Here is a 23,822-nt window from a genome sequence, read left to right as displayed (position 1 = left end):
TTTCTTGCCTTTCTTGCACGAGTACGACACTTATTGCCGAAGGGTTGCTGCTATGTATAGCAACAACTCAGCCTCAGGATCGGGGCTGGATAGAGGTGTGAGCTTCGTTAGATATTTCTTCAACTCGTCGAAGGCTTCCTGCTACTCCGCACCCCATTTGAAGGGGTTAGAGCCTTTTAGCGTTTTGAAGAAAAGTAGGCTTCGCTCAGCTGATTTTGCGATGAACTAGTTTAGCGCTGCCAACCTGCCCCCCAGGCGTGTGCTTGTTTCCTTATTGGATCCTCCAGAGATTGCCAACACAATGTTGTATCCACGGTTTACTGTGCTCACTGATCTGCTGGTCTCCGGGGGGGGGGGGGACCTCGATCACTGGTCTTGGTGGAGGCGGAGGTAGCTCTCCTTGGAAAGCCAACTGGCCAGCCGTTTGGTCTGGCTGGGCTGAAGTTACAGGAATATATTGGTGTGTCGGTGCAACCATTGGTCGCCATTGGTTAGCGAACATTGTGCTTGGGTTGCGGGTCTGATTGTTTTCCCACGCTTCGCCATGCCTGAAATTTGTGGCATGATGCACGATTCTTGCATGATCGAAGGATTGCTTTGCTAAGCTTTCTTTCATGGCCACGACCTGTGAGCACTGTTTAGTCCTATGACCAGCACCTTCGCCCTGTAACTCACAGTAGAATGTGGCTGGGTCCTGCGGAGCCTGTCCACCTCAGCCTCCTCGGCCTCGGCCTCTGACACTCTGGCCTCCTCGAGTAGCCCCACCTTGCACTTCTCTTATCGCCTGGGCAACTTCGACCGGTCCGGAGTCTATCTGGTTGACTTCTTTTTGCTTCTATGTGTACTCAAATGCTTCAGCTTTTCTGACATGCTTCGATCTATCTTTGGAGTGTCCAGTGCTTGCTTCTCTGGCTGATGCATTTGTCTTTAGTGTTTTTGATGCTGCCATCTCATTCTTCCTCCGAAGGTGATCAAACTCGGACCTTGCATACTCTTCCATTTTGTTGAAGAGCTCTTGTACACTCTTTGGCCTCTTTTGTGTAAGCTTTCCTGGCAGAAGCTCTCCTCTGATGCCCTGTATAGCGACATCAATGATGGTGTCTTCGCTCAAGCCTTTCGCTTGGCAGCGAATGTGTACGAAGCGACGCATATAACTTTGCAGTGTCTCCGTGGGCTGTTGCTTCAGTGTGAAGAGGTCGCTGGCGGTAACCTTGTCCGCTCGATTTCCTTGGAAATTGCTCTATAGGGCATTGCAGAGTTGCTCCCATGAATAAATGGATCTTGGAGGCAACGCGGAGTACCACAACCTTGCTATCCCTTTAATGGCCAATACAAAGGCCTTCGCCAGTGTCGCGTTGTCTCCTCCAGCGGATTCGACTGCCGCCTCAAAACTCATTACAAACTCTCTTAGATCTGACTCTCCGTCAAACATTACCACTCTATGCATCTTGAAGCCCAAAGGCCACGGCTGGTTCTGCAAGCCAACAGAGAGCAGTGACTCTGGATCACCCACGCACGACCATCGCCGAAGGTCTTGCACCGGTCGTGTTATGACTTCTGACAGAGTCATGTGGCAACCCGTTTCATCTGCGCGATGCAGCATGTCAATCTCTTCTTGCATTTTCTCCAGCATTCTTCTGGCTTCTTCTGCTCACCGGCGATATTCCGCGGCCTTCCGACTTGCCGCCAAGCTATCCAGCATGCGCTTTTTCTGCGCAATCTGCCTCTCCAATTCTTCGGCTTCTAACCTGGCTGTTCTTTCCTCTTCTGTCTCATCTTCATTTTCATATTCTTAGAAGTTACCCAGGTCATCCCACTCTTCTTCAACATGCGCCTTTCTTCGTTCTTCTGCCGAAGCCTCGAAGCAGGCACGAACATTAGCTTCTATGCCTCGCACTGCTCCTACCGTGTCTTCTTGGATGGCCGCTTCATGGCTGTCTCCGTTATCGCCCAGGGGTACCACATCGACACCATCGTGTTCTTGGTGGTCGCCGAAGGCTCCACCGGTCAAAGCGTTGCTCGGACCCGGCACTGCCGAAAGGAGCATTTTGGCCGAAGCCCTGGCTGCAGCCAGGCGCTCCGGCAATGTCTCCGATGTACCAAGTGGCTTCATCTTCTTTTTAGGTGGCATGGCTTGCTTCGGTTTGTTCGATTCCCACGGACGGTGCCAACTGTTGAAACCTAAGTCCCCAGACAAGGAAGGCCTTCACCTAGAGGAGAAGCCGAAGGCTTCACAGTGTGACACATGCTTAGAGGGTGAAGTAACCTTAATTCCTCTGTCACCTCAGTTACAGTACTATCCTATTTATAGCCCGTACTCAACCACTTCACGCTAGGATTTATAGTTTCACCCCCCAACTGCCACATTCCCGGTATATTCGGGGGTATTATGGTACCATCAAGTACATCTGCATAATTAAAACTATACCCTGAGGGACTACGCGGGCTTTGACGCCCACTAAGCACCTTCGGCCAGTCCTGGCGCTGCACCGCAGGTCACCCTTCGGTCTCCACTCGAAGGTTCGCCAGGATCTTTGCCTATCCTGACCCCCGGCGCCACGGGTCGACCTTCGGCCTCCGACTGAAGGCACGCCAGAGCCTTCGCCTATGCTGGTAGATGGCGTCGTGGATCGACCTTCGGCCTCTGACCGAAGGCCCGCCAGAGCTTTCGCTTGCACTTCCTGAAACACAACTGCAATATTTATCAGTGCTCAACCACCGACGATCTTCGACTTGCCATCCGAAGGGGTACGGGAGATCATCCCTCAACAATTCGAAATACCATCACTAAGATCAGCGACTATGTTTTCATCCAAGCGTTCACTTAGGGGGTTGAAGAAGTCACCCGAAAGGAGCATGAGACGATCAAAGAATTCATGAAGAACATTGATATGTCCACTAAGGCCAATGATGGGCTCCTCTTCATCAATGAAAAGGCCCAGGGCATCAAGTGCCCTCAACCCAGGCTCAACGGTGACATGACTAAGAGCAAGTGCAAGAAGAACACCAATGGAGGTAAGGGCAAAAAAGCTGAATCTGATTAAGTTTTTGCGAATCTACGTGGCACCCATCCTGTCAAGCGCTCCAGTTTATCCTGGGACAAGAGCTTTACACTAGGCTTCGACGAACATGATGGTAAACCTTGGTGTGACCTCCACCAGACTGACAACCATAGCCTCCATGAGTGCCGCCTATTGAAGAAGATAGTCAAAGTGAAGATTGAGAAAAGCTGCCAAAAGAAAGAAGACTCAGGTCACGTTCTAGAGCAAGGACTAAAGCTCTAGTAGCAGCGAGAGCAACATGGACCCGATGTCTTTCCAGCCTAATGAGAGGACTATGGACCACATGTTTGGTAGTCCTGCATTCTATGAGTCCAAGTGGTAATACAAGATGGTGGTCCAAGAAGTTTTAGCTAGCATCACTAAGGGTTGCCAAGCCATTAAGTGGTCAAAAGTCAAGATCTCCTTCGGCTAGGACAACTACCAAGAGAACTTCATATGACCAAGCCGCTTCCCAATAGTGGTCGAACCTACGATTAACAGCTGTAGAGTCTCCCGAGTGCTCATTGACGGTGGGAGTTCCTTGAACATCCTCTTCTAAAGCGCACTCGAAGTGATGCAAATCTCTAGATCTACCATCAAGCTGGTTACGCAAGTCTTCCATGACATAGTGCTTGGATTCTCGGCCACTCCCATTGGTTAGATATCGCTCCTCATTACCTTCAGAAAGCATGACAACTTCAGGACAGAGAATATTCTGTTCGATGTGGTGAACTTTGATATGACATACAATGCCATCTTAGGATGACCAACTTTGACTAAGTTCATGGCCTCCACACACTACGCTTACCAGTGTGTGAAGGTCCCTAAACCCAAAGGGGTTATCACCATCCAGGGTTGCACAAAAGCCGGTCTCTGCTGTGACAAGTGGAGTCTCGATATGGCCTCTCAACATCGACCATGCAAGGAACCCAAGAGCTCAATGATCAAGGTGAACGAGAAGCCTTAGGCCCTGTTTGATTCGGTTTTTCTGGGCTTCTACTTCTCAGAAGCCAGAAGCCTAACCAAACAGACCAACAATGAGCAGGCTTTTGAAAAGCTGAAAAGCTGGCTTCTAAGGAAATGGACTAAATGCTGAGAAGCTGGTTGAGATGAGATTTTCTGGCTTTTGTTGTGTTGAGAAGCTAAAAATTTATTGCAAAAGCCAAGAGTGAAAGGCCATCAGCCAGAAGCCAGAAAAGCCAAAAACCTTAGCCCAATCAAACATACCGTAAAGTCATGACCATGACCATAGCGCCTCGAGATGCAAACCCAGAAACCTGGGGCTTGGTTTCATGGTTAGTCTAAAACCCATGTAACAGTGACTACAGTAGCCCTAGAGTAATAGGATCCCTACTTATAAGATTAATCTAGTCTGTGTCGTTTAGGTTTAAGATGTTAGGTCTAAAATAGCTCGTGGGTTGTCAATTAGCTCTGTAAATCCCAAGTGTAATTACTAAGAGTACATCCATGATAATAAAGATAATATTTCCTAAGAAGTCGCTTGAATTCTTTTTCTACCTAACTTGTCTTCCTGTGCATCCTCATGCTCGACAACAGGATAAGCTGCTTCTTGGGTTCTTCATCCCATACACTCACCTAGGGCAGCAAAAGGTTTTTCTTGACCCAAAGTCAATATGAGTTCTCTTTGCTTTATTATGCTTTCTAGTTAGACTACCTACCCAAAAAATCTTTTCAGGTGGACACTCGAGGGCTTAACAAGTACTTAGTACTGGAAACCGAGAACAACATATTGTGTACACTCCGAAAACTAATTCCAACGGGAAGGAAAGGATCCTCACATTGCGAACTCGGGGTTTCAAAAAGCTCCTTATCGCATTCCATGAGTGACTGGGGGCTACGGCGCATCCCACTCAAGCGGACCTAAGGCCGGCCATAATAAGTGCACCGACTAGTGACTAATGTGTCCTGAACTAATCAAAGGAATAAGTAAGTAGGGAAGTAATGATGTGATGTCGAATGTGTCCAATATCGAGTTCTGCCAACAAATGCAAAAGCGTTTAAGATAAAAAATTCTTACAAGTATAGAAAGCTACCAAGTTCTTGATTACAGACTGCATGATAAAATTACTATGGCGTGGATCTAACTCCGAAGTCCATCGCGTCCACAAAAACCTTTACTGACCCCATCACCTCCTCCACCTTTTGCACCGATTCCTCCCCAAAGCCCTCCTAGAGAACATCGGTGCCAATTTTGAAGTAGTGGGCCTTCAATATGGCCAACACAAAAGCGACAACCTCCTTTGCGCCCCACTTGGCTTGGCTCGGGAGGTGCTCGACAACTTTCCCTCGGAGTCCCTCATAAGCCTTGGCGAGCTTGGTCACTTGGGTGACCAGTCCAATTGCGTCAATGTCTCCTGTGGGCTCCACCTAGATCCCTACTTTGGTGAGCACCTCCTGGAAGATGTCGAGGGCTGCGGTGAGCTGTTGACGAATGGTGGACATTCGGGCCTCCCCTTGTGGCATGGCATCATGGGTCTCAGAAAGTTCTGCAAAACATCATGTTTAGAGCGACAAGGTGAAAAGATGGTGTATCGGTGTTATCGGAAGCTTAACCTTTGTCCAGCCCTCCAGCTCAGCGCGCGCCTTTTCCTTCTTGGCAATCACCCAAGAGAGTTAGTGGTGCACCTCGGTGGCCTCCCTCTCAAGTTCGGCTACTTGGACGGTTACCTACTGAGCTTCCTTGTGAAGTCTTTGTAGCCGTACCACGTACATCTACAGGATCTCAGGTTAGTACCTGTCATTTCATCGACTAAGCGGTTTTTTTTTAGGAAAGCACTTACCATGAAGAAGGAGGTGAAGACGTGGTCTAGGTCTCGGTTGCAGGGACCTTTAATGATCTAACTCCAGGTCAAATCTCTAGGCAGCCCGTGCACCAAGTTCGAAGGAAGGGCTTAGGGGAGTATAGAAGCTCCTCTTCATGGCTGTCGGCGACGGATGCCGAGGGCTTGCCGGTCCTGCTCCCATCTCCCTCGAAAAGGTGACGACTGGAACCTAGGGAGGTCGGGGCTTAGGGGCTAGAGGAAGCACTCTGAGCAACCGGAGAGAAAAAGGATCTAAAACTTGTGCTCCTACCAACATAGGAAAGATGTTTATAGCAATAATGTGTACCTGGGCCATTTTCTAGCCACGAAGGGCTTCAGTGGGAATAGAATGGATGTTGTCCTCTTGAACGTCTTCTTGGGTCCGAGAAGGAATCACCTTGTCATGCTTTACCTTGAGCAACGCCTCCTCTGTAATGTCGGACTCCTGCTATTCCGAGATCGCGCTCGCCATCTCACTGGTAGGGAGCTCTCCACCTTCTTGATCTTCCTTCAGCCCATGACACCAGAGGAGTTGCAGGAGGAGGGTTTTATTTTGGTAGTGTTTGGAGGTAAACGAAGGCATGAGAGGTGCGAAGAGATGACGAGAGGTAGACGATGACGGAAGGGTGAACATTGAGTGGGCTCCCCCTCTGCTTTTATACATGGTGGTGGATCTCGAAAATGGCTCTTCCACTGATACCATCATGTTGCATTTAATGCCCAATGCATGTGAGAGCAGTTGGAGCAGTAACTCAGGGAACCCAGCGCACCACGCCATCATGCGCATGCGTTATCCCGGCGTAACCATGATCTCCTGTCAGGTAAAAGATTCTCACTACTACATAAAAGTTTCCGTTGCGATGGTCCAACTTTGAAACCCGGCCAGTGGCAAGTCTTCTCCTCTATATCCTTTCGCAAGGATGGGATGATATTTTTTCAGGCGACTCAGGAATGATGCTCGAATGGAATACCTTCTCGAGGACTCGCTTGAGAATTCGGAGGCATTCGAAATCCCGAATAGACGGTCTGAGAACTCCAAGAACCTGATTGGGTGGATCTTCCTAATCAGAAAACCGAGTCTTACTTGATGACGTGGTCGGACAAAATGCTTATTTTTGTTGACCAAGTACTTGATATGTCGAAGCCTCATTTCACATACTAGTGGGGGACTTGACGATTACTAGTACATAATTACCATATCCAGATACCCTAGAGTTTCTCGCTATTCTCAGAGCATATCTCTATATTCAGGAAGGGAATCCCTAGATATGTGGAAACCGGCCATTGATACCTTAGGATATCTCGTAAATAGTAAAGTTTATCTTAAAAATGACAAAAAAAGACTTTAGAGGACATACGATGCCCCGTATATATACAAAGCCTGGAGTCCTTACGGATAGAGAAAGCGATAAGCCATCAGAAAGACACAAGCTCATCAAGCCATTACATGCCTTCAGAAGCTCTGCCTCCATTGTGCCTTTCGAAGCTAGGTCTTATTCGACTACTCGCATGAAAACAGCCGACTAGGTTAGATCTATCTAGGCTAGCTACGCACCCCTTATAACAGTTTCAGAGATCAATACAAAATAAATATGATGTATGATTATTATCCTAAGGATGGTCCAAATCTATATAAAAATGTTTCTATATATTTCTTTGATTCGTCTACTGAAAACATTTTTTTTCTTTCTACACGTTCGTAAGATCAACGTTTCACTAATCGTGGAAATATGAAATTTTTTATTCCTCACTTTTGTTTCACCACAGAACGGTTGGTGCTGTGCTGCTTTGGCTGACTGGCCTAACGGATTCGTTCAGGATAAACATCTCCGTCACCAAAATATCTTGCTACATCTCGAAGGTTCCTGTCGAGCATATAATCATCTTGACACAACCTCATGGATTCAGATCTACTAGAGTTCTGTAGTACCTGGTTCGCTCGTCAGGCCATTTGGTTAAGAATTTACAGTCCTATCGATCATGGTGGAAAAATATGGGGGAGATTTTTTGTTCTATTTTGTCGAACCCGAGATTCGGACTGCCAATATTGTTTAATCTGATGGTCGATATATAAATGCGAAGTTTATCCCTTGCTACAATCAGGCCTCAATAATATCTTAGATTCTATTCCAAAGCTACCTGCGCTTTTAGGACGCTTGAATATCAAAAAGCCTTTTTCACCTTTGAGTACCCGATGCAAATTCGGGTAATGATATTTCCACATGTGATGTTCTAGCAAGATGCTGAGAAAGATCACTCTGCACAGCAACGACCTAACATGTTTTGGACAGCGTTATGATCCATGCAAAGCTTGTGCATCCAAAAAGCAAGGAGAGCTGCAAGCGCCGCAGTCTGCAGCCCTGTGGCTGATTGCACTCGATCACTGTACATTAGCATCTGCAGAGTCCCTCAAGAACACTCCTCCTAGCTAGCAGCCTATAAATGGAGACCACACCGAGCTCAGAGGAAACATACCAATCTAGCTAGAAATCGGTAGCGATTGGCTAGACAGGCTCAACGACCACCACCACCCACAGAGGAAAAGGAACAGATTCGCAATGTTCAGCGGCGGAGCCAGGGCGAGCACGAACACGAACACGAGCAGCGAGCTCCCGGTAGAGGGCGCGGTGAGGGTGAGGAAAGTGGAGAGGATCGAGGCCTACAACGTTGCCACCAAGCCACCGCCACTGGCAACAGCGACGCCCAAGATGACCAGGAGCGTGACCGTGAACGTTGTCCGGGTGGGGGACATGGATGAAAAAGCCGACGCCTTCGTCTCGGTACCTATAGCGCACAGCTAAGCATCACCGAGCCCCGTCAAGTAACATCAGTTCTGTCAGGCAAAGCCCGGATATCTACCGCTACATATATGTATCTGTACGTGCGAGCGCGTGTGTATGGTGGTGTGAGTGTGAAGTTTCTATAAGAAGTGTATTGTGTTATAAATTGAGCAGCTCTTCTGCTCCTTCCAGTTAGTCGCTGTCAGTTTCTGGGTACTGGCTGAGTCAATTGCTGTCTCATAAACGTACAGAATAAATATTGGACTAGCAAAGTGCCCGGACGTTGCAACGGTTTCCAAATCTTAGCCTAACTATTTCATTTCTTACATAATCAAAACCAATTAATCAAAATATGACAATGAATGTATCCCTAAGCTAACATAGATTAATATGCATTATTATTTGTGCATCCACCCAGATCGAGACGTGGAAATAGTAGTATACACTTCGTTATCAAAAGATCAAACAAGGTAGTATGCAATTAAAGTTGACAAATCAAAATGTCTACAAAATGTTGCAGGTATCAAATTCAGCTCGTAAACTAAAATGATATGCAATGCCTACAATAATTTCATCACGACACAATATAGAGCAAGATATTAGATTTTGTGCTTTTGATTACAAAGTTTTTGGGAGAAATATCAGGTGCACCTCTCCTTGACTCCTTGTTTAATCGAGCCATTCGTTGAGCTTGGATGAGGTCCAGGTCTCCAGAAGCACTAAAATTTCAGTTTTGTATGGGCCTTCATGACTGCCCAACATCTTGAAGAACATACTGCAAAAACAAAGCATCAGATGATATGACGAAGCTAAAGATGGCACTCAAAGTAACAGATCCCAAATTTGTTTCACACCAATCACACCACATGGATCGACAACGCATTTCTTTCCTAACAGAGTTCCAGCGTGGTCCACCTCAAAAACAAGTTTTGTTAAGACAAACTCTTGCTTGGTAATGAGTAATGACTATCAATACACACAAATAACATGCACAGTACAACATGTTACACAACAAAGCCGGATTGTTACAGTAAAGCAAATACAACTTGTTACACATCAGGTGCACATAGCCTCATTTTGTTTTGTTAGTTTCAAGCCAAGAAAATCTTCGTAATCTGTTGATCTTCAACCGGATTGAGGGTACCCTTCGAGCTATGGCCTTCCAGATCATCTGGACAGCATCACCAGTCTGAGATGGGTGCTGGTATTCAAAGTGTCTTTCTACTTCCTTAAGCCTGTTCCACATGCGTGTCCACTCTTCTCGGCTTATCCCTTTGATCTGATTGATCAGAAAACCCTTCTTGACTGCATCTTCACCACACACTATGATGCAGAACGTAAGAGTAATCGAGGACATCCTCAAACGGGAGCTCAATCTCATCGCTGATGATGACGGGAACACAGTGGCTGACTATGGAATAGAAGAGGCGGTTGGAGGATGGCGCGTCGCCCGAATGTTGAGGTAGAACTTGGAAGCCCGCATCCCCTGTGTTGCTTGCTCAATCCAATTACCAGCCACACTTCCAAATGACAAATGCACATCTTTCTTGTCTTTCAGAAGGTAATACAGTTCCTGCCGGATGAAACAACCCTACAACATTTTGCAGCGAATATGTCAACAGACTGTCACCCTACAACATTGTGCAGTGAATATGTCAATAGACTATCAAATATTTCTGTGAATCATCACCATTTTCCATAGTTCATCTATCCTCACAACCTCATGTCTTAGACCAGCTAATATACCATACATCCAGACTGCTACTCAATATTTTGCGTTGTTACTCTAATGACAAAGATTTAGGTTCTCTCTCTTTTCGAAGTTCCACAACTAAGCCTGAAGAGCACTTTCAGAATATAGGGATTGAAGACAATTAACATGGTCGTATCTGCATATATTCCCCTAGTAGATTCAACAACTGCATTATTTTAGTGTGTAGTAGCCACTTTCTCATACCATCATGTACCTAAAATAGCACGCAACTTTAGAAAATAGCAGAATCAATTATCATTGTTATATATTTGTCAAGCAAGAATTGTCATTGGTTGTCATTGATATCTTTTTATCAAGGAAGATGAACACTCAGATAATATAGGGAAGACAATGTTGTCTAACAAAATAAAGCAACATCTGAAAAATATATTGACCACTCAGTTATTGTTCTTATTTCAAATGGTATACCTCCAGAGTCTTGCAGGGGTTGCTACCATGTGATAGCCCAAAGTCCAAACTGGTTCATATCCCAATACAACATTTGTCTTCGTCAAATTTGACACCTTTTCTGAAAAAAAAGGAGAGGCGATAATTAGTGAATGGGAGAAAAGAAAGGCTTCTGATTTTAATGACGGCATAAAATTCCCACAAATCATACTTTGGGCATGAACCCAACAGCATGAACAGCACCTGCACTGCTCAGATGCTCCAAAGGTTACACCTTTGACAATTAAGAGCGATGAGAAGGGCATGCTTTGGCCTTCATATGACCAAGGAAAAAGTACATTAAGCCACTGTGAATTTACTTAAAAAAAATCTGAGTTTGGAGTAACTTGACAAATATGTGAAGAAACCGCTTGTCATCTCTTCTTTAGTTGCCCTTTCAGCAAGACATGCTGGAACTCGAAATTAACTGGGACTACAACATACCCTTCTTCAATCTTATGATCTCTGCCAGGAATGATTTTGCTCGGTCTTTTTTTATGGAAGTTTTCACTATCGGAGCCTGGCAGATATGGAAGCAGAGAAATGGTTACATTTTTGAACATAGAGTGCTAAGCTTTAAGCTTTGGCAGAAAAGCTTTGTGGTTGAGACACTGCTTCAAGCTCACAGGATCAAAGAAGAAAAGAGAGCTGAAATCATCAATTGGGTTTCTTCCCTTAGCTAGGCTTCTCTCTCAGTCTCTGTTTGTCTGACCTTTTGGGCTTGTGGCCCTTGTACAGTTTCTTGTTTTTGCTTTGTTGTGTGTTTGTTTCCTGTACAGCTTTCTGGGCTTCTTATAATTTATTGGGAAAATCTACGATTCGCTATTGAATAACTACTGATTCTACAATCCGTCATCGAATAAATTCTGTTTACTTCTATACCATCGAATAAATGTTTCAGTTCCTTATATGCCATCGGATTCCGATACTGCCCTCCGCTATACTGTTCATGAACAGTATCCGAGAATAAAAAAAGTCAAAAAAATATGTCGATTTTTGTGCATGCTCTATAATTCATAATCAACCCATTTTAACTGTATTCACTTAAAAATACTGTGTAAAATTCAAACTAAAATTTCTCAAAATGAGCTACTTTTGTAATACTGTGCATTACAAAGAACTAATTTTTTCACCGCGGGAGATAATTTTAGAAATTATTACATCACATTAGAGGAATATTAGTAAATTTTCTCAGATTTTTTGTAAATTTTTATGAGGCTTAAAAATTGCAAGAAGTTACAAAAGTAGTACATTTTGAAGAATTTTAGTTTGAATTCTATACAATATTTTTAGTGAATACAGTTAAAACGGGTTGATTATGAATTATAGAGCGTGCACAACAATCGACATATTTTTTTGTGACTTTTTTTATTCACGGGTACTGTTCATACTGTTCATAAACAGTGCAGCGGAGGGTGGTATCGGAAGCCGATGGCATATAAGGAACTGAAACATTTATTCGATGGTATAGAAGTAAACAGAATTTATTCGATGGCGGATTGTAGAATCAGTAGTTATTCGATAGTAAATTGTAGATTTTCTCTAATTTATTTTGCAGTAGGGGCCTCCCCTACTGTCTCTCTTTTTCTTTTAAAAAAAGGAGATTCTTGAGGAGGAACATAGCAAAAGAAGGTAAGTGATCTGAATTTTGAAGTAGTTACTCTATAACGAAATGTCCTAAAACCAATTGCCAAAAAAAAACACCCAAATACCATGCCTTTGTCGGATTGGTGGCACCAAATGTTCTTAAGATAAACAGCATCGTGTGCAGTTAACCCAACATTCTAGGTCCAAATTGCACCGAAGTACCCAGCTAAACAATTTAAAACAACGTAAAGGCAAATTGGAACTCCATTCGCCATTTCCCCAGCAAGATGCACACTAACTGGAACATAATTGAGATGGTACAGCAGAAGAGAAGGCGCAGCAAGCATATCAGACACAGAGAAGAAGCAAGCAAAGCTCTTACCTTTGGGACCGAGAGTGACCGCAACGGCGTCGGCAAGCTTGTCGATGCCGGCGGCAGGCCTCACCAGTAGATATGACCTTGTCGTCTGCCCGCACCACCAGACGGCGGTGGACCCTGGCCGGTTTAGGTAGCCTACACGGCCATTTCGGTGCCAGCTGCGCGGAGGAGTAGAAGGCGGCAGTGGCGGCGAAGGTGGTCAGAGACATGAGGCAGCCGCGAAATCAGAAATTGGGTACGTCCAGGGCCGAGGAGTGGTCTCCAGCCGCCGGCGAGGATCCGAGGGGCCAAGTGGGCGCGTGCAGCTCGGCCGCAGGATAGGACGGCGGCCGAGGACTCTTCTCGTTTCGGCGGGCCAGCTGCGACTTCGCGATGCGGCCGCGCGAGCTAGGAAGCTGGCTGTGCAGTGGCACGGCGAGCCGGTGAGGTATCCTGTACCCGCGAAGGGAAGGGCGGCGCAGGCGAGGTCAAGTAATAGTAGTGCGAGGGTTTTAGCAAGGTGAAAGGTTTTATCTGCCCGCTGCGGGGGCGGAGCTGTCGGAACCGCCGTGGTGCCCGCCGCCGGGGCCGAGCCGACGGGGACGGGACACGGAGAGTGGCACTGTGTCGAAGGAGACAATGTTAATCACTGTAGCGGTACTATAGTGTTTTAGCGGTAAACAGTGTTCTTCATGTACTGCAGTACGATACTGCAGCAACAGTGTTCCGTTTCACTGTATCATCATTTTTACACTATCTGATTTGAATTGTTCGCTTTTCGGTTAAAAAGTGATCTAATGTAGATCACTGTAGTTTCTACTAGTGGTAACTCCACTGCAAGGATCAAGTGGGGACCGTGCTGGCAGCGTGTCAGATCACGAATCTTCGGAGTTTCAGAAAGTTCAGAGAAGGCGCGCTGAAGCTCTTCTGTACGGCCACAGGCAAAGTCGTCGTTACTTGTGCCGTTTCGCCAACTCTCTTTATGAGGCGCAGATCGAGCATCGGACGGCCGTCATCAAAATTACTCTATTTACCACGTTAAAACATGTGTTTAAGTATTAATGCTTATTTAATACTGTGATTTGGCGCGCTTAATGCCGCTTTGGGTTAATCTGTCTTGTAACTGAACTCGGGCAAGTATATAAGCCTGTGGAGGGGAAATGAAGATAAGATTTCCCTGATAATAGTATCTTAGCTCATTCTTTAGGTTTGTTAGGGTTTCAACACTTTACCCAAATTTTTCTACTAGTGTTCATCACTGCGATCCATGAATTCATCTCGATCTTCCTCTTTTGCTGGATTCTGAATTGAGGTGATAGGTTTGCTACATATTTTCAATAAAATAATGAAAACAACTAGTGAACAATTTTGCTCCGAGCAAATTTAGAAAAGCAAATTGATTCAAATTCGTAAACAATTTTGTATACTTTTAGAAATAAAATATGTGTGTACGTCGTAAGACTAAAATATGCAAGTACAGTTTTTTTATTTTTCTCCAAAGAATCATGGACAGTATGTACATCTGTCATAGTCCGGTAGAATGTTAATCGAGTCAGTTAGGAATCCAACAATTGCAAGTAATTTCCTAGGAAGCATCATCCATGGACAGCTAGTAATATTCTGCTCCCATGGACACCTAGTATATTTCCTAAAGCCAATCTGTCGAAGATCAGAGCTTTCTGTAAAGTGACACTAACATATATTCCTATAAAAAAACATATCTTGCTACGAAACGCCTACTGCCCAGGCTATCACTATGTATATATGTGTTGCCTAGTGTTCTCCTAGGTTCGGGAGAGGCAGGCTAGAGCTAGACCTGATGCGAGTCCAAGTCTTGCACTCTGGAGTCTGGAACGCATCTGATGCTTCGCAACAAATTAATGATGATACCTCGCCCATTCGGCATTGGATCGGCATGGGGCCGTCATATATATTTAGGGGTCGTTTGGTAGAGTTCCGATTCTGTGGTGAGAGTAATTCTGTAGAAAAAGTAGGGTGAGAGTGATTCTGTAGTGAAAGTGATTCTGTTTGTAAAATCGTTTGATATGTTAGTGGTGGAAGTGATTCCTGAGAGGATACTGTGTTAAAATCGAGGAGAATTAGTCAGGAATCAGGTGGAAGCTAGTTTTTTCAGCTCCTACCTCGTTATACAAAACGGGAAGTGATTCTCGAGCGGAATCACTCCCCGACCAACCCGTTTGGCAGCGCTAGGAGTGATTTCGGAGCGGAATCAGCTCCCAGAGCTCTACCAAACGAGGTCTTATTATTCCTACTTTTTTCTGAAAGTGAAAACCAGATTAAAAAAATCATCCACAATAGCAAATTGGCGATCGTCTTGATTGGTTGATATACCCATCGCACGATCATTCTATGAGTCTTGCATTTGATAGAATTATTGAAATCGTTGATAAGATAACGAGCTGCTTTTGCACGCCATTTTTACTGAGATCAGGGCTGGAAATACTCGCATGAGGTTGTGACTCCTGATGTTTCGGCTTCAGTGACGGGCATGTTTTCAATGATGGATTTGATAATTCAGTTATGTGAAGTGCTTCCACTACGTTAAAAAAACCTCAGAAGTGACAGATCGTAATTGCTATAGGTGACAGGTTTCGTATCAGTCACCTCAAACGTGTCACGGGTAAAATCCAGTAACCAATAAGATCATAACCATGACCCATCATTTATAACATTTCATAAATGACGGATCATAACTATGACTCATCACTTATTATCAGTAATAATTGACGGATCACAACTGATAAATGGTTTTCACGTTTTTTATTAGAAAAAAGTCAAAAAAGAATTCTTTCTTTTATTGTTAAGATTGCAAATTCAAAATTTAAACTTGAGCCAGAAAGACATAGTTTACAGAAAACTCCAATTCTATTTCTCTCTCGAGCTTTGGTTAGTCTTAAACATAGACAAGCACAACCAAGCTTATGTAATATTAAAAAATCATCAAACCAAATCAACAATATTATCAATCACTCATCACATATAAATCAAGTATCATTTTAACTTGGTTTCTCAATTTTTCCCTTGATGAGTGCATTGACAATTCTCAAAAAATAAAAAATTTGGTTTTGAAAAGATTGCAAAAAGAGAAGCTCATTCAAGTGACAAAAAGCTAAGTAAAGAACAAAAAGATGTCATTTGGCATAAGAAAGGTTGTAGAAAACCAAAGAAAGGCAAAGATAAGCCAAAAGCCTAAAAACAACAATAAAAGCTCAAAAACTCCCCCTTGATGAATGCACCGACATAAGTTGTTTCCTCCTCTTTTCATTATGCTGGATTGTTCTTGGTAGATTAGTGCATATTTTTCCCCTTTAGCAATGCAAATATCAAGAACAAAATATCATGCAATGCATAAACATGCAATTCTAATGAGCTTCCACAAATATACCATAAAGCATTTGTAACCATTAGAAACGTCAAAGGGCTATAAAAAGTAGAAGGTGGAGCTCATAATCGCACAAATGCTCAAAAAGAGATATTGACACAAGAGCATGAAGCTGCACAATTTAAAACTGAAGAATTATTAGCATATTAAATTTCACATAGCTGAACCATGTAAAAGCGACCACCACATAGGCATCCACTCATGCTGAGGCAATACAAGTATTAAGAACTAGCAAACTTTGATCTTGAATTAGGCAAACAAACATTCATGATAGTAGGTTTTACAAATGCTCACATAGAAAACCAAGACTTAGTTAGATCAAGTGATTAGAAATTGAATATTTAGGCATAGTTCTTTGTAATTCATTTTATCCTTAAATTGCCTCTTATCAAAGCGAAATGTCGAATGACTGGGTATGGTAAATACCTCGAGGCATCAAAACAACTGTATTGGATCACATCTTAGCACAAGAAACTTGATTGCTCAAGATTATTAAAATTTCATAAATTACCAAGTTCTCATAAGATCAAGTCAAGTAATGTCTTTGCAACATAAGGAACACAAGTTCCCCTAATGTTCTATCACAAGCTAAACATTTGGTAAAGATAAAAAATATAGTGCAATATTTTCCAATCCACTATATTGAACCAAGAAACGTAGAGTAAGATATTCATCAAACTAGTCTTAACACAAGTATTGACTAAGCCAAAGCAATTAAAAATATGGTGATAAAAAATGTAACATTTCATAGTCTACATGATTTATAAAATTGCCAAATATCATCTTTAGAAAAGCAAGCTTGCTTGAAATGTTTCATTTCAAAGCATCAAGAGGAGCCTAAGTTTAAAACATTACTTTGCACAACTACTCAACTCAGTCCAAATTTAAGACTAGCAGCTGAAAATGCTAAAGACATATAAGTTAAAACTTTTCTACGATGATTATCTTACATAATGCTATACGATATAAATGCAACAAAAATAAGATAGAGTATATACAAAGGCAACTTCCCTCACATAATGACATAAGGATGACACACTCTAAGCTCTTCCCTCAGAAATCAAATCTGGTTGCATCTAGAGGTTTGGTAAAGATGTCGACAAGCTGGTGTTGGGTATCTATGTATCGCAAGTTAATGTCTCACTTCTTGTTGTGATCTTGCAAGAAGTGGAATCTCACATCTATGTGTTTAGTTTTGGAGTGATGGACTAGGTTATTAACTAAGCTTATGACACTACTATTGTCACAAAAAAGTGGCACACTCTTAAATCTAACCCAAAATCTCTCAAAGTAGTAATCGGCAAATATTATTTGAGGGGCTAGAATGTTGAACGATCAATCCTGAGCAGAGTTAGTGTCATTTCCATTTCTTTTTTTTTTTTGCATGTGCATAGAGTTTAGTATTGCATAGCCGTTTTATTTGCATGTTCATGTCAGTTATTCTGTGCGTTAGGTTGAGTTAAGCAGGTGCTTAATTTCTACATAGTTGTTACCATTTGTAATTAGCTCCTAAGATCCCATGTAATTGCAATTTACTTCTAGCAATATAAAAATAAAAAACGCCATAAGTTTTGTGTTGCAGCACAAAAAATCCTCCTGTGTTCGAGTGTGTTTTGTGTGCGTCCTTGTTTGATTATGACATTTGGTATTAGAGACATTGTTGTCAATTTAGGCAAGTGCTATGTCATCGTTGGCTCCTGCAGGTGTGCAGTCAAGGACTCCTCCACGCCGAGGCCACCGTAGCTCATCGAAACCTCCTCCGTGCCGGCCACGGCACCACGATGACAGTGACCACGAGATGGTCGTGCATCGCGTCATCAAGGAGGCTTCAGGCTCGGTGGTCTACCCCATGCTCACACAAGTGAACTACACCGAGTGGGCACTCGTGATGCATGTGAACCTGTAGGCACAAGGACTTTGCGAGGCAATCGAACCTAGCAGCAATGACTACCATGATAATAGGCTAGTGTTATTTGCCATTTTCCGCGCTGTGCCGTCAAAGATGCTATCCACTATCTCCATCAAGGACACCACCAAGGACTCCTGGGACGTGATCAATATGATGCATGTCGGCATCGAGCGTGTTAGAGAAGCAAACACATAGAAGTTGCGATGCGAGCTCGGCGAGATCTAGTTCAATGATGGTGAGTCTATTGACGACTTCACCATGAGGATTACAAGTCTTACCAACAATCTCTGAGTCCTGGGGGATCAAGTCATTGATGTAGAGGTTGTGCGAAAGTTTCTATAGGTCATCATCCCATAATGTTTACAGTAGGTCGCCATTTGCTTTGAGACCCTCCTTGGTCTAAGAACGCTCTCAATCGAGGAGGTGACTAGTCACTTGCATGTTGTGGAGTAGAGGTATAAGCTCGGCTCTTTTGATGGCAATGGCAGGCAAAAACTACTCCTCACTAAGGAGGAATGGCCAGCTCGCATGAAGAAGCATGATGATGAGGGAGGATCCAGTAGCGGTGGCAATGGCGGCTCCCATCATCGTCATGGTAAGAACCGTGGGTGCGGACGCGACAACAGGTTGCATGATGGCAACAACAACACATCCGGCCCAAGAGGTGGTTGAGACTAATGTCAGAATTGTGGCAAATTTGGCCATTGGGCCAAGGATTGGCACAGCAAGCCGAAGCAGGCAGAGGCCCACTTGACGCATGGTGACAACGATGAGCCCACGCTTTTGATGCCAAGGGTTGTGTCGCAGCTAGTCAAGGTGAAGGTATTTGCACATCTGGATCAAGAGAAGGACCACAACGATCAGATGTGGTACCTCAACACCAGTATAGTGAACCACATGATTGGGTCGCGCGCTACCTTCTCTTAAATTGACTCTAGAATCTAAGGCATCGTCAAGTTTGATGACACATCCATCATCGACATCGAGGGGCATGGAACGATCTTGTTCACCTACAAGACCGGTGAGCACTATGCACTCACGATGGTGTACTTCATTCCCCTGCTAACCACCAACACCATCAGTATCAGCCAGCTTGACGAGAATGGCTACCAGGTGCTGGTTGATGGTGGTGTTCGTAAATTTGGGACTCGGATCGATGGTTGCTGGTGAGGGTGAGGTGCTCCCCTAGCTGGCTGTACATGCTCAGCCTTGACATCGCAACTAGTGTGCCTGTCAGCAAGAGGCTCAGAGGAGACATGGCTTTGGCACGTGAGGTATGGGCACCTCAGCTTCCAATCCCTGTGCAAGCTCTGCAAGCAGGCTGTGGTGTGAGGGCTGTCACAAATTGATAATATTGGTCAAGTCTGTGACAGTTGCCTCTCTAGAAAGCAAAGGTGAGTATTGTTCCCCGAGTTGGGGAAGTATCACTCGGAGCACGTCATTGACCTTGTGCGTGAAAACCTCTGTGAGCTGATCACACCAATGACACCAAGCGGTAGTCACCACTTCCTACTATTGGTGGCTGACTTGAGCTGCTACATGTGGCTCAGTCTCCTTGCGAGCAAGGACCAAGCTCCAATGGCAATCAGACATTTCCAAGCCATGGCTGAGGCGAAGTCAGCAAGGAAGCTCAAGGTACTCCACATCGATTGTGGCGGTGAGTTCACATTGATGGAGTTTAGGGACTATTGTGCTGAGTGCGGTGTTCAGCGGCAGCTCACAACCTCCTATTCTCCACAACATAGTGGGGTCATTGAGTGCCGAAATCAGACAGTTATCGCCATGGCCCAAAGCATGCTGAAGACAAAGGGCCTTCTCGGAACATTCTGGGATGAGGCCGCCTCCACCGTCATCTTCATCCTCAACCGTGCATCGACTCAGAGCATTGATGGCAAGACTTTGTACGAGTCTTGGAATGGCATGCGGCCGGTGGTACACTTCCTCCGCACCTTTGGTTGCATCGCACATGTCAAGAATGTGAAGCCTCGCCAGAAGAAGCTCGATGACCGCAACACTTAGATGATCTTTGTCTGCTATGAAAGTGGGTCCAAGGAATACTGGGTGTACGACCCCATTAGCAAGAGCATGCACATGATGTGTGATGTTGTGTTCGATGAATTGACGCAGTGGAAATGGAGCTCAAAGGACGAACATGAGGTGAATGATGATGACCCCTTCACTGTGGAGTACATGGTCACTAGGGAGCCAGTGCGCAACATGCGTATGAGCTCCCTGGACCATGGCCAAACACCTTCTCCAGTGACACCTGCTATTGTAGAGGATCAAACTACGGTGATATTCGAGCACGCCATGCCATGCCACCCATACACATCTCCATGCTTGATGTGGATGGTAATGATGATGCTCCTCAACGCTACCACACTATCAACAACGTCCTCGGTTAGACAATGCCTTGAGGGTACGCACCGCACCAACTCGACCTCAAAGAGCTTCACATGGCGAGCGCCGATGAACCAAGCAGCTTTATTAAAGAAGAGCAAGGTTCATCAACAACAAGCACAAGAACAAGGTGCTACGTCTCCATAAGGCGCTCTACAATCTCCGCTACGCACCACACACCTAGAACGAGAAGTTGGACACCACTCTACTCACACTCGGCTTTCATCGTAGAAGCTCTTAACAAGGAGTGTACAGGTGAGGTGAAAGTGGGAGTCAGCTAATTATGGGTGTCTACATCGATGACTTAATTGATGCTGATGACAACACCAGCAGCATCCACAAGTTCAAGGGGGAGATGAAGAACTTATTCTGGATGAGCAATTTGGGAGCGCTCAAGTACTACCTTAGCATCGAGATGTAGCACAGCTCGGATGACATCAAGCTCGGGTAATCCGCCTACACATTGAAGATTCTGGAGAAGCCTGGGCTGGTGGACTGCAACCCCTATCAAAATCCATTGGAGGTATGCCTCAATCTCAGCAAATCAAGCTCATCACGCCGGTCGATGCTACTCTCTACCAGAGTTTAGTCGGGAGCCTCCGGTATCTCGTCCACACCCGGCCAGACCTAGCCTACTGACAAGTAAAGAGCACCTCGTCGCCGTCAAGCACATATTACACTATGTTGCAGGGATAAGAACATGGGGTATTCTCTACATGGTCGAGAAGAAGAAGAGCATGTGGCCGCATCTGTTGTTACGACAATAGTGATATGACTGGAGACATCGATGGTAGGAAGAGCACCTCCGGGATGATCTTCTTTCTCTACAGCAACCCCATCACATTGCAGTCATCCAAGCAGAAGGTGGTGGCCCTGTCATCCTGCAAGGCTGAATATATTGCCGTGGCCTTCACAGCTATCACATCCCAAAAATGATAAGCCATAATTAAGCATCGCTTAACCATTATCGCATGTGTTATCACCTATGTTGTTACGTAATGGTCCGACAAGTTAGTTTGAAGGTGCTTCAAACACCCTAGAGATGGTTTAGAGCTCATTAGAAAAGCCCTAGATCCTTTGGAGAAGAAAGGCAAGGGAAAGCAGGAATACTTAGAAAGATTCAACACAAAACCCCTCTCGCGGTCTGACTGGGATCACCCACGGTTTGACCGCCAGGTGGTAGCCACGTGGGCTTGTCGCATGTGCTTGCTGCGGTCTGACTAACGCCCTACGCGGTCCGATCGCCAGCACACAGAGGCTCGACTTAAGGTGGTCGATTGACTCTCTCACTCTCTCATTTGCTCTCTCTCTCTCACTCTCTCCACCCAACACTAGAAGGAGAGGGGTTCTGTTGTGATCGCGTTCGAGGGCCGGAGATCGGAGTAGGGGACTCTCACGAGCTCTCGAAGGACTTCCCCAAGCGTCTCCCCCTCTTCTCCCTTGCTGAAGACCCGCCATTCACCTCAAGCTCCACCACCACCCCGGGAGCCGATCCGCAAATCGAAGTCTTCTCGAAGCAAACTCATCTGCTAGAAAGCTTCAATGCACTAAGGTGAGGCTTCCCCTACCGTTTTCCGTTGTTTCCGAGCTTGATTCGATCCCCCGTGTCGTTTAGGCCCAAAACTCAACCTAGCCTAGGTCCAATCCATGGGACATTTTGAGTTTAGCTCAGTGATGGTAGTCCAAGTCACTTTAGAAACACTCTACTAGTCTCATAGAGCATTTAGGTACCCTCCATGACCGAGAGTCTCACCGAAGCTCTTATCAGCAACCCCACAAGGGTGTTGCCAGCAAGGCCTGGTGGTTTGACTGCAGCTAGGGCTGGTCTGACCGGCAGTTGGAACTCGAAGGTCCGAAGTGAGGGCTCTATACAGGGGTCAGACCACCGCTAGGGTCGGTCTGATCGTTGGTGGGCGGTCTAACCGTCGGATCAATGTTGGTTCGACCGCCAGTCTCCAAAACTCTTTGCTGGCCACTAGTCTGAGCGCCACCCCAGAGCCAGTCTGACTGCCAGCCACTGAAGGCTTGGTGCACTAAAAGTTGGCTTATCCGGGGTTTCATGCTTTGAAGCCCTAGTCCCTTAACAGTTTTTTGCAAAGGTTTTCGAGTCTTGACGCTCCACTATTACTTGATCATGCATTTTTATTCATCCTTTTTGCATTGTTCATTTATTTATGCATTGCACCCATGCACAGTTTAGAAAAGCGAGGGCAACACCGAGGCATCCCACTTTTGTGAATTTTGTGCGGGTAGCATCAGGCAGCTGGTAGAGCAGCAAGGCTACTGAACCCTTGTGTTGAATTGAATGAAGTCAAAATTTGATAAATTTTGCTTATGTATGTTTGCATGAGTAGCGAGTTGATGTCGGGCAAAATGGGTAGCACCTATGTTGTATTGCATATCCTCTATTTTGAATTGTTGATTATCCTCATCCTTGTCACCTCAATAATATTGTTGATGTCTAGCCTAAGATTTGTTCGACATTCTTAGCAATGCATAGGTCCTTAGTAGAAGTCGAGCGATGGTGATGCCGTTCTTCGTGAGCTTAGAGCTTACTTAATGTTTCACACTATTGACTATGTTGTTGAGATGGTTGAGATGTGAGAATGAGACGAGATGTGGGTGGTGTTAGGGGTATCATCTACCCTGGAGGAGGTTCCCGGGGTAGTTCGGGGAGGGGCCTGGATACTGCAGACCGCCTTGCATCGGTTAAGCACTGACCGTTGGTCGTCCTTGGCTTTAGCACTTACCGTACTCACCACATGCTGATCTAATTGTAAGGTAAGCCGAATATCTCTGTAGATGTGATCATTTGGGCCTGAACATCGATGATGTGAGCAGGTGGGCTTATAGAGATGTCTAGTTTTCTCCGGGAGTAATTCTGGATACCTCTGCGCAGAGCGATGCATGTATCAAATGGTTAGGGTTTATTGGGAAAGGTTATCACAAGTACCCCTTGTATGGACTTGTGTGGTCATGCAAGCCTAATGGTCCTCGTGTTGTGTGGGTAAAGGAGTATCCCTCTGCAAGAGTAAAAATAGTTAGAACTGCCGCGCTCTCGATCATAAGCATGTCTTTTGTCCATGCGCACCATCATAGAGTCATGAGTTGTGGTTTGTGGTTGGATATGTTGGTCATGGGGAAGATGGTTAGTGTTACATACATGTTCATGATGGTTCTAGTTACATTTATGTAGAGGGTCATTGCAGTGTATAATGGTATTGTTGTTAGTTAAGTTTAGGTGCTCACACATATGTCTAGGTTGCTTAAGCATATTAATGTACTTAACCTTGTAATATTTTTCCTTGCTAATGGCCCAATG

General features: G+C 44.9%; 1 pseudogene; it reads right to left on the bottom strand.

Moving 5' to 3' along the window:
- Positions 1-9,417: 9,417 nt before the first annotated feature.
- On the bottom strand, positions 9,418-10,396 carry LOC133929621 (probable arabinosyltransferase ARAD1; annotated as a pseudogene).
- Positions 10,397-23,822: the final 13,426 nt, after the last annotated feature.

This window comes from Phragmites australis, chromosome 9 (genome assembly GCF_958298935.1).
Source record: "Phragmites australis chromosome 9, lpPhrAust1.1, whole genome shotgun sequence".
Taxonomy (NCBI): Eukaryota; Viridiplantae; Streptophyta; class Magnoliopsida; order Poales; family Poaceae; genus Phragmites; species Phragmites australis.
This window is presented reverse-complemented; position numbering and strand designations above follow the sequence as displayed.